Below are 16,221 nucleotides of genomic sequence, written 5' to 3' on the forward strand. Positions count from 1 at the left end.
AAAGTCCAAAATTGTTCAGAGAAACCAGCATCATCTGTCCTTTCTGGGAGCCTGACAACTTTTTATTTTTTTCTCCTTCTCTGCCTTTTCTCTAGGGAATCGCCTATCCATTTTGCATTTAATGCATAACCCATGGAGAAAAAGCAGAGGTTTTAATCCCCAATCTGGCCCATGCTAGGGTCTCAATAAATGTTAGATGAATTAAATACACTTTTATAAAAGAAGTTGGGGCTGGGCGTGGTGGCTTATGCCTGTAATCCCAGCACTTTGGAAGGCCAAGGCGGCAGATCACTTGAGGTCAGGAGTTCAAGACCAGCCTGGGCAACATGGTGAAACCCCTGTCTCTAGTAAAAATATTAAAATTAGCCGGGTGTGGTGGTGCACACCTGTAATCCCAGCTACCTGGGAGGCTGAGGTGGGAGGATAGTTTGAACCCAGGAGGCAGAGGTTACAGTGAGCCAAGATCACACCACTGCACGCCAACATGGGTAATAGAGCAAGACTCTGTCTAAATAAATAAAATAAATAAATAAGTTGGAAGTTAACTCTTTGTTTGGTTCTGTGAAGTGTCTTGCCCGGGACTGCAGAACCTGGGTTCATATCTCTCTGAAAGCATGGCTTACATCGCATATAAACAATGTGTCTGTTTCTCAAATTACACCTTGAGCTATTTGAGGGCAGGAACTAGTTTTCCCTCCTTGCCGCTTTCTTTCCACAAATATTTATTGGGCACCTACTGTGTGCCATCATTATCTCCCTTCCACTCCACCTTAACTCTTAGCACGTCTGTCTTTGAATGTTCAGTGTTCAGTGTTACAGGAATAAATCGATGAATGGAAAAATCGAGTTTTGGGTGAGACTCCAGGAAGTGGACCAGGGTCTGAGGTTCTCCTGAAAGGCTTAGATGTGGTTAACAGCTTAGAATTGGGGCCAGGTGCAGAGACTCAGGACTGTAATCCCAGTGCTTGGGGAGGTTCAGACAGGAGGATTGTTTGCAGCCAGGAGTTTCAGACAAACCTGGGCAACAGAGTGAGACTCCGTCTCTACAAAATTATAAAAATAAAATAAAATAAATTAGCCAGGCACGTTTATTTGTATCTGTAGTCCTCGCTACTTGGGAGGCTGAGGTGGGAGGACGCCACAGCCCAGGAATTCAAGGCTGCAGTGAGCTGTGATTGTGCCACTGCACTCCAGCCTGGGTGACAAAGCAAGATCCTGTCTCTGAAAAAAAAAAAAAAAAAAAAAAAAAAATTCTTAGAATTGGGGTGCAAGGCAGCAGAGAGACAAGCTGGTCTGGGGTAGGAATAAAGACCGATGGTGATCAGTATCAACTTGGCTGCCATCTTGCCTTATCACTGGAACGATGTAACTCTTTGAACTGCTTGTTCTATCCCTAAAACAAGAGCAACCTCAAGATTTCTTGCAGATTTAGAGTACTAGGATTCTCCAGAAACATTTACTCCCCAAACCAATAAAGTCAGATCCTTCCATGAAAGAACTATGACACCACTGGATTTACGCCCCTCTCACTCTCTTCCTGGACTGTCTCTTCTTGGTCTACCTTGGAACTGGATGTGTCTTTTCTTGTTCAAGAATCTATAGTGGCTCCCAATTGCCTGTCATATCTAATGTGCCTTCCTCTCCTTGGCTTTCAAAAAATACAGTCTATGCACAGCCCATAAATTTCCCTCACATGGTTCCAGCACGCAGCAGTGGAAATCCTCCAGTCCAGCGTGGCTGTTTCCTCTCTGCCCCGACTTCCCTTCAGATCTTTACATGTGGTTCCCTCATGGAGTGCCCCTTCCTGTTCCTTTTATGCTATCTAAATCTTCCTGATGTCACAAAGCTGCCAGTTGGAGTCAAATTTAAGTTGGTTTTGAATAGAACATCCAAAAACAAGGACTTACTCCAGAAAAAAAAATTTAGTCATATTTCCAGACTCAAAGACAATCTCTGTGACCCTCTTGGTTAATTTCCTTCCAGTCTTTTTTCTTTGGAGATCTGAGCAGGTTTTTAAAAGTTGAACTACACAACTTACATAGCCATCACCTTTTGTCGGTTGAACATGGAGGTTGCTTTTAATCTTTCACCATAATCTACTTGTCCTGACGAATATCCTGAAACTAAATCTTGTTATATGTCTTTAATTATTTCCTTGGGCTAAATTCCTAACAGGTGAATCATCAGGATTAAAGGCTTTTCAATGCTGGGGGTGTAGGGTTGGAGGAAGAGGAACCACATTGCGATCTAAGTCCTCCTGTGAGTCCATGGGGTACACTGAGTGAGAAAGTGACGACCTCCGTCTTTTACTTTGGGAACTGGCTGGTGGAGTGGGTGTCCTAGCACCCTTGCATCCCTGCTTATCACTTTTCTGCCCAACATCAGGTTTCTAAGACTTCTAGAAGGTTCTTCAAAGGCAATAGGTAATGGAAAATAAACAGCCAGCATAGATTTAGTCCATGGCAACATTTGTGATGCAGGGGCTGAGGATTCTGGAGCTGGGTCTCTGCTGAGTGTGTCCCCTCCATTACCCCCACCCTCAAACTTCCCCCACCCTGCACTCCTGGGTTGATGGACTGTGGCACTTGGACAGACATGTGTGATTGACTGTGGTATAAAGAAAATATGTATGACATAATGTTTTTTAGCTTTTTCCAGAGATATTTATATCACACAAATGACATGTTGGTTTCTTTTTTTTTTCCTTCTCAGCCACTAAGAATGAATAAATCAATTGCTTTAATCAGGCTAATGGAGAGTGCATGGGCTAAAAAGATAGGTGGCGGGGCTTCTCATTGGAGCCTGTGGCTTCCTTAGCAGGGAGGCCCTGTCAAAGTCACATCATAGCTCCGGGCCTCTGTTTCCCTGTCTTTGGGATGGGCACCTGACCGCTCATGACTTTGCAGGATAAAGATGGTCAGAAGCATTTGGAGTTCACTCCTTGGAATAAAAGTAGCTGCATGAAGTTTTAATCCTCTATCTTCAGCCCTTTGGAGCCATGTGTAGGTGCAGGGCTGTAAACACAGAAAACTCACCACTATGTTCTAGTTTATAAGGTTTTTGCCTCACACAGTCCCACAAACCTGACCTTAAGAACGACTCAAAATGTAGGGGAAATGCAGTTTGTTGTGGTTGTAGTTATTACATAAAAATTAATGGCTTGGCAAACACAGGGATCATCCTGTCATGCTGAGGTCATGTTTACACCAAGCAAATATATTTCAAGGTTCCTGGTGTTTCAGCAGCATTGCAAGGCAGCATCAACACAATTCCCATGAAAGACGAGCCAGGTTCACCCTGGCTCTGGAGGGAGACACTAGTGAGTATTAATTCTGCAACTAGAATGCCGTCCGTTTCCAAATTCCTTAAGGCTAAAGCGATTTTTTTTTTTTTTAAACGGAGTTTTTGCTCCCAGGCTGGAGTGCAGTGCAGTGGCGTGATCTCGGCTCACTGCCTCCTGGGTTCAAGTGATCCTCCTGCCTCAGCCTCCTGAGTAGCTGGGATTACAGGTGCCTGCCACCATACCTGGCTAATTTTTGTATTTTGAGTAGAGATGAGGTTTCACCATGTTGGCCAGGCTGGTCTTGAACTCTTGACTTCAGGTGATCCACCCACCCACCTCAGCCTTCCAAAGTGCTAGGATTACAGGCGTGAGCTACTGCACCTGGCCCAAAGCAGGTTTTTTAGTTCCTAACTTATTGAGGCCTGCTAGTGCCACTGATCAGTGAAAAAAAGGAAAAGGACAATTCATAAGGTCATGGGATCCACACTTGGATCTCATTCATTGCTTATGCATTAATTCACCAAATATTTATTGAAGTGGGCCAGGGCCTGAGAGTCTCCTGAAGACTTACACGTCGTTAACATCTTAGAACTGGGACCGGGTGTAGTGGCTCAGGCCTGTAACCCCAGTGCTTTGGAGGTTGAGGTAGGAGGATTGCTTGAGGTTAGAAGTACCAGACCAGTTTGGGCAACATAGTGAGACTCTATCTCTACAAAAAATAAAAATAAATTAGCTGGGTATGGTTGTGTGTTCCTGTAGTTCCAGCTACTTGGGAGGCTCAGGCAGGAGGATGCCATTGGCCCTTGAGGTCAAGGCTGCAGTAGCTATAATTGTGCCACTGCTCTTCCTAAAGTCTCTACCAGGGACTGTGCTAAGTGCTGGGGACACAGTGGGTGGCAGAGGCAGGATGGTCCCTTCCTAGGGGAAGGCTGTAGTCAGGTCAAGAAGGTGGACATTAATCAGTAATTGCAAAAGGAAATTTAAAATTACAACCAAATTGGGAGCTGTGAAAGGAAGGCCGCGGGACAGACCATTGTCAGAGGGGGATCTGATATAGCCTTGAAGTACAAGTGGGCAGAACCCAGCAGGAGGATGGGAAGGAGGAAGGCACTACATATGCCAAGGTCCGTGATAGGACAGGGGCAATTTGGGGACATGAAAGTCCAGCATAGTAAGAAGGAAGGGGAGAGAAATACAAGATAGAGCTACCCTATGGCCACATCACCCTGAACACACCCCATCTAGTCTAAAAGGTGGAGGTAGGTGCACCCACTGGGATGGCAAACTTTTTTTTTTTGAGACAGGGAAGTCTCATTTTATTGCCAGGCTGGAGTGCAATGGCACGATCTCGGCTCACTGCAACCTCCACCTCCCGGGTTCAAGCAATTCTCCTGTATCAGCCTCCCCAGTAGCTGGGATCACAGGTATGTGCCACCACACCTAGCTAATTTTTTGTATTTTAGTAGAGATGGGGTTTCATCGTGTTGCCCAGGCTGGTCTTGAACTCCTGAGCCCCGGCAATCTGCCCGCCTCAGCCTCCCAAAGTGCTAGGATTACAGACATGAGCCACTGTGCCAGGCCACATTTTTCTTTTTTTGATGGAGTGTTGCTTTGTCACCCAGGCTGGAGTGCAGTGATGTGATCTCAGCTCACTGCAACCTCCGCCTCCCGGTTGAAACAATTCTCCTGCCTCAGCCTCCCAAGTAGCTGGGATTACAAGTGTGTGCCACCATGCCCGGCTAATTTTTGTATTTTTAGTAGAGACGGGGTTTCGCCATGTTGGCCAGGCTAGTCTTCAACTCCTGACATCAGGTGATCCACCTGTTTCTGCCTCCCAAAGTGTTGGGATTACAGGCATGAGCCACTGTGCCAGGTGCAAACATTGTTTTAAACGGAAAATAACAAGTGTTGGTTGGCAAGGATGTGCAAAATTGGAGCCCTCGTGCTGCTGGTGGGAATGTAAAATGGGACAGTCACTGCAGAAAACAATGTGGAGGTTTCTTGACAAGCTAAACACAGAGTTACCACATGACCTAGCAGTTCTGCTCCCAAGTATGCACCCTAAACAATTGAAAACAAAGGTTCAGGCCGGCCTCAGTGGCTCATGCCTGTAATCCCAGCACTTTGGGCCAAGGCAGGGAAATCAATCGAGGTGAGGAGTTTGAGACCAGCCCGGCCAGCATGGCGAAACCCTGTCTCTACAAAAAATACAAAAATTCGCCAGGTATGATGATGCACTCCTGTAATCCCAGCAACTAGGGAGGCTGAGGCAGGAGAATTGCTTGAACACGGGAGGCGGAGGTTGCAGTGAGCAGAGATCGTACCACTGAATTTCAGCCTGGTGAACAGAGGGAGATTCTGTTTCCAAAAAAAATAAATAAATAAATGAAAACAAATGTTCAAATGAAAACTTACCCACAAATGTTCATAGAGTTCATAGAGCACTGTTCGCAATAGCCAAAAGGTGGGAACAACCCAGATGACCACCAGCCAGTGGATGGATCAACAAAATGCGGTCCATTCAGGCAATGGAACAGCACTGAGCCATAAAAAGAAAAGAAGCACTGACTGGCGCTACAGCATGGCTGAGCCTTGAACACAGGATGCTGAGTGGGAGAAGCCAGACACAAAAGTCACACATTGTAGGATTCCACTTACATGAAATATCTAGAATAGGCGATCTATGGAGACAAAGAGCAGATTGGCGGTTGTCAGGGGCCATGCAGAAGGCAGAATGGGAAGCGACTGCTCATGGGTACTGAGTTTCTGTTTGGGGTGATGGGAAACTTCTGGACCTGGCCAAGCACAGTGGCTCATGCCTGTAATCCGAGAACTCTTGAGAGGCCAAGGTGGGTGGATCACCTGAGGTCAGGAGTTCAAGACCAGCCTGGGCAACATGGTGAAACACTGTCTCTACTAAAATTAGCCAGGCATGATGGCAGACACCTGTAATCCCACCAGGAGGCTGAGGCAGGAAAATCACTTGAACCTGGGAGACGGAGGTGGCAGTGAGCTGAGATTGTGTCACTGCGGCCTGGATGACAGAGCCAGACTCTATCTCAATAAAAGAAAGAAAAAAAAAAGATGGCAGTGGCTTACACCTGTAAATCTCAGCAATTGGGGAAGCTGAGCCAAGAGGATGGCTTGAGGCCAGGAGTTCAAGACTAGTCTGGGCAATATAATGAGATTTGATTTCTACAAAAATAAAAATTAGCTGGGTATGGGGGCAAGCACCTGTGGGCCCAGCTACTCAAGAGACTAAGGCAGAAGGATTGCTTGTGTCCGGGAATTCGAGCCTGCAGTGAGCTATGATCACACCATTCACTCCAGTCTGGGTGACAGAAGGAAACCATGTCTTTAAAAAAAAAAGTGCTAGAGAGAGAGTTGATGCAGGATATGGATGGACTGTCATCGGTGATTATGGCTGCTGGTGGGAAGTAGATGGGAGTGAGAACAACATTAAGAGGAAGGCCAGTGATGAGGTGAGGACGGTGGTTCAGGAGGGAGATGCAGGCGGCCTGAATCGGGGGGCACACCGTGGGAGTGGAGAGAAGTGGGGAGATGTGAGCCACGTGTGTCAGGCAAAACCAAGAGGGCTTAGTGAGGGTCTGGATGCACAATCATTCAGTATAGACTCAACCCTGCCCCTCCTACTCAGTACCTGTGTGCACTTATGGATGGGAGGGGAGTGTTGGAGGGAAAAAGTACAGGTTCTCGTGGGGATGCTGAAGAACATGTCAGAAGACCCCTGACTTCAAATTGACTTTTTGTTGCCAGATCTCGAGAGAGTAACTTCGTTTCTTTGTGCCTCAGTTTCTTCCCCTGTAAAATCAAGACCCCGACATGCACTTCATAGGTCGCTGTGTGATGAGGACAACAGCACCCGCCCTAGCTACCTCCCAGGATTCTTGGGAGACCCAAAAGAGCTGTTAATCCTTCAAGGACAACACAGATCACGTTGCTAGGCTGATGTCATTGCTTTTAGAAAGCAGGTCCCTTGAACAGATTCTCCCAAAGCAGTGACTTTAGGAGCATCTCGAAGGCGACAGATTCCAGTTGTTAAGGCTAAGATGAAATAGCAGAAGATGCTGGGAAGCCGCGTGCGAGGAGTAGCAAAGTAGCCCCTAAGGCTCTTTCTTCTGTGCTCGCCCCGCCCCCTCCCGAGTGGGTCCCGCCCCGGCTAGGCCCCACCCCGGCCCCGCCCCCGATGTTGGCGCAGGCCACGCCCCCTCAGCGTCCAGCCTTCTGGGTCCGAGGCTCCCACCTGCGCTCAGCGCTTGGTATCGGGGAGGGAATGGGAGGATGCTTGCGGGGTAGGGAGGCGGGGGTTGGAAATTGGCAGAGTGAGAACTGGGGAAAGTAGTCTGAGACGCAGCCCTGCCTGTCCCCCTTCTTCATTCACCCTCTTGTTGAGGGCCTTGGCTTTTGCATAATGTAAGTACTTATTTAATGCGTGTGCTGGCTCGAGAGCTCTGCATTTGTCTTTCTGCCCTTCATATGCCAGTGTACCTCCGCCTTGTGTCTGTCTAGGTGGGAGCTCCTGGAGAGGAGGGTGCTTCCCAGCAGCTCCTGTTCGACCCCCAGCCCCGGGCCAAGGGCACAGAGAGAGAGTGAGACAGAGAGGCTGGGGCTGGAGTGGGGGTGGGGAGGTGGGAGCTGGGGCGGGGCGGGGGGAGCGCGGGGGAGGAATGAGAGCACCATATGACAGGCTTGTGGAACCACATCTGATGCCAACTTGGATGCTGTCCTTTTTCTCCAATAAAGGAACTTTTCACTTGTTTTTCAGACACCCTTTAAAAAAAATGTATTTAAAGAGGCTGGTTCCTATCCATCCGACTGGAGGCATCTCAGTACAAGAGCAAAGCTAAGTCCTGCACATACACCTCCCCTCCTCCTCCTCTTCCTTCCCCTCCCCCCCTCCTCCTCCTCCCCAGCCCCCCAGGTTTTCCCGAATGTATCTACTCCGGTTACAACTAGACGCGGCCCCTCCCCCACCTGCCTTCCCCCTTCCTCCCCTCGATCGTGGAGGGAGTGTTCTCTGTGCCTTCCCAGGTCCCCGTGGGGGACCTTCTATGTTGGAGTGGGGGGAGGGGGGGAGGGTCATATAACGAAGGCCAGAAAGAACAAATTAGATAATCAAAAGAATTATAGTAATTGCTTTCACTTTCCCCAGCCAGCTCAGCGGATTCCCTCCCCCTCCCCTCCCCTGGTTTTTCTGTCTGTCGGGAATACTCGGTCTTTCCGACCCCCTCCCCTCCCCCAGGTTCCTCCTCTCCTCTCTCCTTGCTCGCGCGTTCCCTCTCTTCCTCCGTTTTCTGGTGTGCTGGAACGTTCAGCGGAATATGATGAATGATCACCTGTCACAGCTTGTTTATTATAATGCAGGCAATCAATTACACATCCCCAACGCTGGCCGGCCCGCAGGAAATTTATATGCTCAGCACAAACCAATGTGAAAATGGAATCTCATTTGCCAAATGTCTTTCTCCCCGTACAGCACTATGATTACAGTCTGTGTTTGTTTCAACTGTCGTGTACAACTGACAGTGCCATCATTTACTGCCTGGCTCAGGTCACGTTACTCTAAGGCTTTATTTATTGTGTTACGAAGGCCAGCACAGGAAAAGGACAAGGGTGTCTGTCAGGGATGCCACCGTGTTAAAAAGTGGGTGTGTAAGGGCTGCATTCCCGGGCAGCCGCTGCCACCTCAGCCCCTGGGCCCTACCTCCGAAGCCTCTCCTAGCATCCAGCTACCCAGACTCCAAGTCCCCAGTAGGGAGCCAGCTCTAGGTACCTGGAGCTCCACAGGTCCTGGAATCAGAGTGCATCAGAGCTCAAATGCTGGTTCTGCTACTGCCTAATTGTATGCAGCAGGGACTCAATCTCTTCATCTGGGAAATGGGAGTTTTAATAGCCCTTGGTAGGAATATTGGGATCTCTGGGATGTCAGAAGTGTTGATGAATGCTAGTTCCCTGGACTTCGGAAATTGGTCTCGTTGGAAGAGATGTGAATTGGAATTCGCACCCTATATTAAAATCTCCCCAAATCTTCACCTCTGGGACACGGCTGTCTGAAGACTGTTTTGTTTCCCTTCCTGGTGGAATTTTGCACTTTTATGTCCTCTGTACCAGCAGGTAATGTGACTTTGAAAAAATAAAATGGCCACCTTGCTCCGCTGTTCTCTTTGTGAAAGAAAAAAAAAAAAGGCATGGCAATCTTGGCCTTTTTTAGCTGTGTGACCTCAGGCCGGTGAGTCCCTCCTTTCCAAGCTTCGGATTCCTCCCCTGAGAAGTAAAGGAAGTAACTCCTAAACTGCCTCCCAGGCTTACCGTCAGGGGCCAAGGTGTCCACAGATAATATATTTTTTAAAATGCCAAGTAAACCGTGAAGTGAGGCTGTCACTGCTGAGTGGCATCCTTTTTCAGGAGTTCTGGTTGGTCCCCAGAATTCTGCTACACAAATGTTGACCCAAATTTGTACCCCCACAACACTTTGTGTCAATGGGAGCTCAGGAACTGAGGGGCAGACAGATGCTTTTATGTGAATTAGGTTGTCTTTTATCGTACTGTAGATTTCTATTTTTTTGAGATGGAGTCTTGCTCTGTTGCAAGACTGGGAGTCCAGTGGTGTGATCTTGGCTCACTGCAACCTCCACCTCCCGGGTTCAAGCGATTCTCCTGCCTCAGCCTCCTGAGTAGCTGGGATTACAGGCATGCACCACCACGCTTGTCTAATTTTTGAATTTTTGGTAGAGACAGGGTTTCATCATGTTGGCCAGGCTGGTCTCAAACTCCTGACCTCAAGCGATCCACCCACCTCAGCCTCCCACAGTGCTGGGATTACGAGTATGAGTCACCGTACCTGGCCTGGATTGTATATTTCTTTATTATTTGACACATGTATTTGTTTAATGGCCCTCTGCTCAGTCAGTATGGAAGCTCCAAAAGGGAAGATACCAGATTGATTTTGGTCACCGCCTCCCCAGACCTAGACTTCCTTGGCACATCATAAGTGCTCAGAAAATATTTGTGGATTTAATGGATGAATGAATGAATGACTACATGGCCAAACTCTGTAGTAGGGCAGACTCTGTTGTACAATGGGTGGGCCCTAGTGAATGGATATTTAAAAGACATCTTACTATTCCTCATCCCCACAGGGTCAGGCTGTGCCATATGCAACCAGCCTTGCCTGGGGTCATTCGTTCTACACGTACTCAGATTGTGTGAAGCGGTGATAGGCCACCCGCGTACCTGCCTGGCGACTCCTATTCACCCCAGATCAACATCCCCGGAATAAACTCCCAGTCGCTCTGGCATCCCATGGTGGCTTGTAATCTCTGCTTCTCTCTAGACCATCGGCTCTTAGGCACAGGCAGCTGTGCCCTTTTCATATTTGGGTCCCCAAAACGTGCAGGGCAATGCCTATTTCAAAACAAGTGTTTTCAATCAGTCAATCAATTCTCAGCTGACATGGATCATCTTTTCTCATCACTGATGTATGGACTGTAACTTAGAATTCCATTAAAGCACCTGGAATCAAGAAAAAAGTGATTCAAGTTTATATATATTTTGTGAGGCAGAGTCTCATTCTGTCACCCAGCTGGAGTGCAGTTGTGTGATCTCAACTCACTGCAACCTCTGCCTCTAGGGTTCAAGTGATTCTCACTCATGCCTCAGCCTCCCCAAGTAGCTGGGACTACAGGCTTGCACCACCACACCCAGGCTAATTTTTGTATTTTTAGTAGGGACGGAGTTTTACCGTGTTGGCTAGGCTGGTCTTGAACTCCTGGCCTCAAGTGATCCGCCTGCCTCAGCCTCCCAAACTGCTGGGTTTACAAGCATTTGATCACTGCACCCGACCAAGTTCATATTCTAAAAGCGAAACATTAATGCTGCATTGTGTATTTTTTGGTCAAGTGCTTCAGACGTGTGGAAGGGATTTCTTTGTATAAATGGAATTATTCGTCACTGTGACGATAATAATAACTAGGGTGACAGCACAGAGCTGTGCCTCCCCAGCAAGCAGGGCTGGGTATTCCCTCTGCTGACTTGCTTCACTAGTTGACTAACAGACCTTATTCCCGGGCCGAGCTGATGATATCCTGCCAACGCTGACTTCCCAACATGGAGGGGACGCAAGAGCGAGCGCCATGGGATCCTGGGGGAAAAGCAGCCTGTGTTTGTGGCTGCGTTGACAGTTGAGGCTCCGAGAGGGACTGGCAAACAATGGGAAATGAAACATTTGAGTGGTTGCAAAAAATTCCGTGGGAAATCCCCCCTGGTGGTATTTATGTGCGACGGCTGTGTCAAGGAGAGCTCAGGGCTTTCGATTTCTAGGGTTCCCGAGCAGACCACAGTGGCATTCCAAGAAGGCAATCCCCGGGATCAGCTCTCTTGGCCACAAAAGGCCAGTTCGTTTGTCCAGGGAAAACTGGCCCCATGCATGAAGTTGGCCATGGCCATGAGCTGCAAGGGCTTGTTTGGGGCATGACTCACATTTATAGGGTCGGGGCCTCTGAACCTTCTTCTCCTAAGACAGATCTATCTCAATTGTCCCTCTAGTTTTCCCTGGCCTCAAGAACCTGGGGGCTTATAGGGGCTGAGGGGCTTCCCTCGGGCTCAGCCCCCATCTGCAGAACTGTGGGAACCTCAGCTGCCATCAGACCCCTCCCCATTTTCTGGTCAGCATGTGGCCTCCTCCTGTTTTCTCCATTCCCATTGGTAATGGACATTGATGTAACTTTTATTCCCCCTCCACTCTCATTTAGAAACGAAAGTGAACTGATATTAACCAATCCTTGTTTTGCCTTCTTTAAAACTAACAAATATGCAAAATACTTACACTATTGATAATATCTTATTGCTGCTATGATGTACGTGTTTATATGTACAGATCTGCTTAAAGGTAAGGTTTATATAGATTTTTAGAGAGACTCAGTAAATGAGAAAATGGAAACTGAAAGAGGTGAAATAAACTGCCCATGTGTATTAGTCACGAGGTTTCAGTTGGAAAGCGACAAAATCCTGACTTAGATGAACTTAAACCAGATGGAAATGTATGTTGGATTATTTCAGAAGAAAAGACTGGATAAGCTTCAGGCATGGCTGGATCCAGGCCCTCGATTAAGTCTTTAGGAATTTCCCTCTCTCTAGCTTTTTGGCTTTGCTTTTCCCTGTACTGGTTTCATGTTTAGATTGGCTCACTCTACCTGTTTTATATCTTTCCAGAGTCAAATCCAGGCTTTTTCCTGGTTGCCTCCATAAGAATCCCAGGGTTAGGTTTAGTGTGCTGTGATAGATTCAGCTGCCCATTGCTGGACCAGTGACTCTGGCAACAGGGATGGACTAATCTAAGTACCCAGGTTCCAATCACTGCTGAAGCCCAGCCAGACCACCTGGACAGAGAGTAAGAGTGAGTGGTTCCCCCAAAGAGAACAGGGATGCTCTTACTGGAAGGAGGAATTGACAGGAAGACCTGATGTCCTAAGCTCCAGGTCACACTGTCACTAACGGGCAGGCAGACCTGTATAGCAGCTCTCCTCTGCATCTTCACCCTGCTGGAGACTACCACCAGGACCACCTCCCTCCTTCATGCTCTCTCCTGCCCTGGGTCTCCAGCTTCATCCCTGTTACAGGAATTTAGTCAAGTCGGTAGTTTTGGAAATGTGCTGGAGGGAGGAATCCAGTGGAGGAGAGCAGGTGGCTGAATGACCTGTGGCTGTGGGATTCCCCACCTCTATTTCAACCACCCAGCAGTTCTTGTATCTCCTTGTAGATTCAGTTTCCTTGTACACGTTTATTTAAACAAAGGACACCCCAGATTTTTTTAACTTGCAATCAGCAGTTTTTCTGGAATCTATGTCCACTTACCCTAAATGAAGGAACAATAGTACAGAAAGAGGCAGGAAATGGACAAGGCGTCAAATGAGTGCCAAGTGCATTTGAGAAACCACACCTCCTGATGTCCATCTCTTGCCCTTTGCAGTCACAACCCTACAAATAGGGTCAAGATCGGTGGCTTCTGATTTATTGGCCGAGGATGCAGACCTTAACATGCAAGAGGAGCAGCTTCCCAGAGAAGAGAAGGAAGAGGATACCTTTGTGCAGTTTTTTTTTTTTCTAGTTTCTGGGTTCCCTGCCCCCAGGGCAGGCAGCCTATGGGACTCCCTGTAGGTAGGATCCTGCCAGAATGGAGAAAAACAGCCCAATTCCTGATACTCCCTCCTGGTCCTGGGAGTTTACATCACCATTCCAGGAGAACTTACATGAGCAAGCCATGTGCTTCTGTTCAGGAGGATGTTTACAAACCACTGTTCTGTCCTCCAACTGTCTGGAAAGCTGGTATCTCTGCACCAGGGCCTGCCATGTATTTCAAACACAGCTTTCTGTTGCACTGATCAGTGCTAATCCTCATAGCTAACCTTTCTGAGCACTTCCAGTGTTCCCGGAACTGTGTGCTAAGTGCTTGATATGTATCGTTTCATTGAATCTTCCCAACAACCCCATACCATAGGTACTAGGATTATTTTCATTTTACAGCTGCAAAAAAACCAAAGGTGCAGAAAGTTGAATGAATTTGTCTCAGGTCTATCAGCCGGGTTCAAACCCAGGTGATCCGAGTCAAAATAATGAGCTAGATGCTACGGTACGTTGCTACGCTAGATGCACCAGGAAAACTTTGGATGAGGAAGATGTAGGTTGCTGGCAGCACCTATGCACAGACAGACAGAAAGTCCTCTGCTTCTTTCAGGCCCTTCCTTCCACTGCCCGGGGGCTTCCAGCTGAGTCTGCATTTTTCTTTGACTTGCCCCTCTTCCCTGGCATCTGCAGCAAACACACACAGGGGATTACGGGGAGAAAACTATCATATTACCAAGTGGACATAGCTCCTAAGGTACGTTGGGTAAGGAAAGGCACACGGTCTCATTAAACTACCTTGCAGCTGCTTATTGAATTAGTGTGATTCTTAACATCTTCAACTTGGATCTTCTCCAGGCCAGCCAGCTGGTGCATTCAGTACGACTCAGCTCGCCTTAACTCAATTAACTAAGCCAGGCTGAGCCGGGCTGAGCTGAACTCAACAAGTTTTTCTTAAGCACCAAGCTGGCTGCAGGGGGAAAAAAACCACCACAACAAAGGAGAGCAAGACACTGACTTGGCTCTTAGAGAGTTGCCTTGCACACTTAAGGGATAATATAGTGCCGTATTTTCTAGGTATCACTTGCGTGGCTTTTGCTATACCTGCAATCCCTCTGCTATTATTTACTTCATACTTTTCTTTAAATGAAAAAGAAATTCACTTCCTCTTTCAAACTTGATTTTTAAATTATTTAGGTGAAATTGGCATACCATAAAATTAACCATTTTAAAGTGAATTCTTAGATCATGATGCTCATCTGAAGAAAAAAAGTCAAAATAAAGTGAATTCAGTGGCATTTAGTGCTTTATAATATTGTGCGACCATCACCTTTATCTCATTCCAAGACGTTTTCATTATGTCAAAACTTCATAACCTTTTCGCAGTCACACCCCATTCCCTCCTCCCCTACAGCCCCTGGTAACCATAATCTGCTTTCCGTTTCTATGGATTTGTCTGTTCCGGATGTTTCATGTAAGTGGAATCCTACAATATCCTTGTGGTTCTGGCTTATTTTACTTAGCATAATGTCTTTAAGGTACATCATGTTGTAGCATGAATCAGTGCTTCATTCCTTTTCATGGCTGAATAATATTCCATTGTTGAAATGGAAGATTCAACAAATTGGGAATGGAACATTCAATAAATTGGGTTAACACAATTTGTTTACCCTCCCACCCATTCATTGATGGACATTTGAGCATTTCCATCATTTGGCTATTGCAATAAGTGCTGTTAAGTAAGTTTATTTTATTTTATTTTTAGTTTGGTTTTTGAGATGGAGTCTTGGTCTGTCTCCCAGGCTGGAGTGCAGTGTCATGATCTCAGCTCACTGCAACCTCCGCCTCCTGGATTCAAGCAATCCTCCTACCACAGCCTCCCAAGTAGCTGGGATTACAAGTGTGTGCCACCACGCCTGACTAATTTTTGTATTTTTAGTAGAGACAGAGTTTCTCCATGTTGGCCAGGCTGGTCTTGAACTCCTGACCTCAAGTGACCACCCGCCTCAGCCTCCTAAAGTACTGGGATTACAGGCGTGAGCCACTGCGCCTGGCCCAAATAAGTTTATTTTAAAAGGAAATTCTACATCACTACAGTACATGGGAACCAATATTTTTATAATACACAATAAAATACGTACTTAAGTATTAGAAGGAAAAATTTCACCTTTTTGTAGGGCGTAAAAATCTTGTAAACTATCATATGCAATCATAAAATGGCTGGGCTCAGGGAGTGGTTGGACTTGAGTCTGAATCCTGACTTTGCCATCTGTGTGACTCTGGGCAAGTATCCTGTGGTCCCTGAACCTCAGTTTCTTCGTTTGTAAAATGGTAAGACTTATTACTCCTTCCTCCTGTAGTGGTTGTAAATATTAAGCAAACGATCATATTACCAAGTGGAGACTCCTAAGGTGCCAACCAAACACAGGTGCGTCGGGTAAGGAAAGGCACACGGTGGCTCCCACCTGTGATCCCAGCACTTTGGGAGGCCAAGGTGGGAGGATGGCTTGAGGCCAGGAATTCAAGACCAGCCCGGGCAACATAGCAAGACCTCATCTCTACAAAAAGTTTGAAAGGTTAGCTGGGCATGGTGGCGTACACCTGTAGTACCAGCTACTCAGGAGGCTAAAGTGGGAGGATCACTTGAACCCAGGAATTTGAGGCTGCAGTGAGCTATGATCGCACCACTTCACTCCAGCCTGGGCTGAATAGGGCAAGACCCCATCTCTAAAAAATAATATTTTAAACAAATAAATAAAACCATGAGTAAGGTGTTTAGAACCATGCCAGGCACAGAG

General features: G+C 47.1%; 1 long non-coding RNA gene across 1 annotated transcript; it reads left to right on the forward strand.

Annotated features, from left to right (window-relative positions):
* Positions 1-7,525: 7,525 nt before the first annotated feature.
* LOC100397423 (uncharacterized) lies at positions 7,526-9,455 on the forward strand. The gene is made up of 3 exons (XR_088937.4): positions 7,526-7,717; positions 7,814-7,893; positions 8,070-9,455. It is a non-coding gene; the product is annotated as an uncharacterized LOC100397423 (long non-coding RNA).
* The last annotated feature ends 6,766 nt before the right edge of the window (positions 9,456-16,221 follow it).

The sequence above is a fragment of the Callithrix jacchus genome, chromosome 9, assembly GCF_049354715.1.
Source record: "Callithrix jacchus isolate 240 chromosome 9, calJac240_pri, whole genome shotgun sequence".
NCBI classification, from domain to species: Eukaryota; Metazoa; Chordata; class Mammalia; order Primates; family Cebidae; genus Callithrix; species Callithrix jacchus.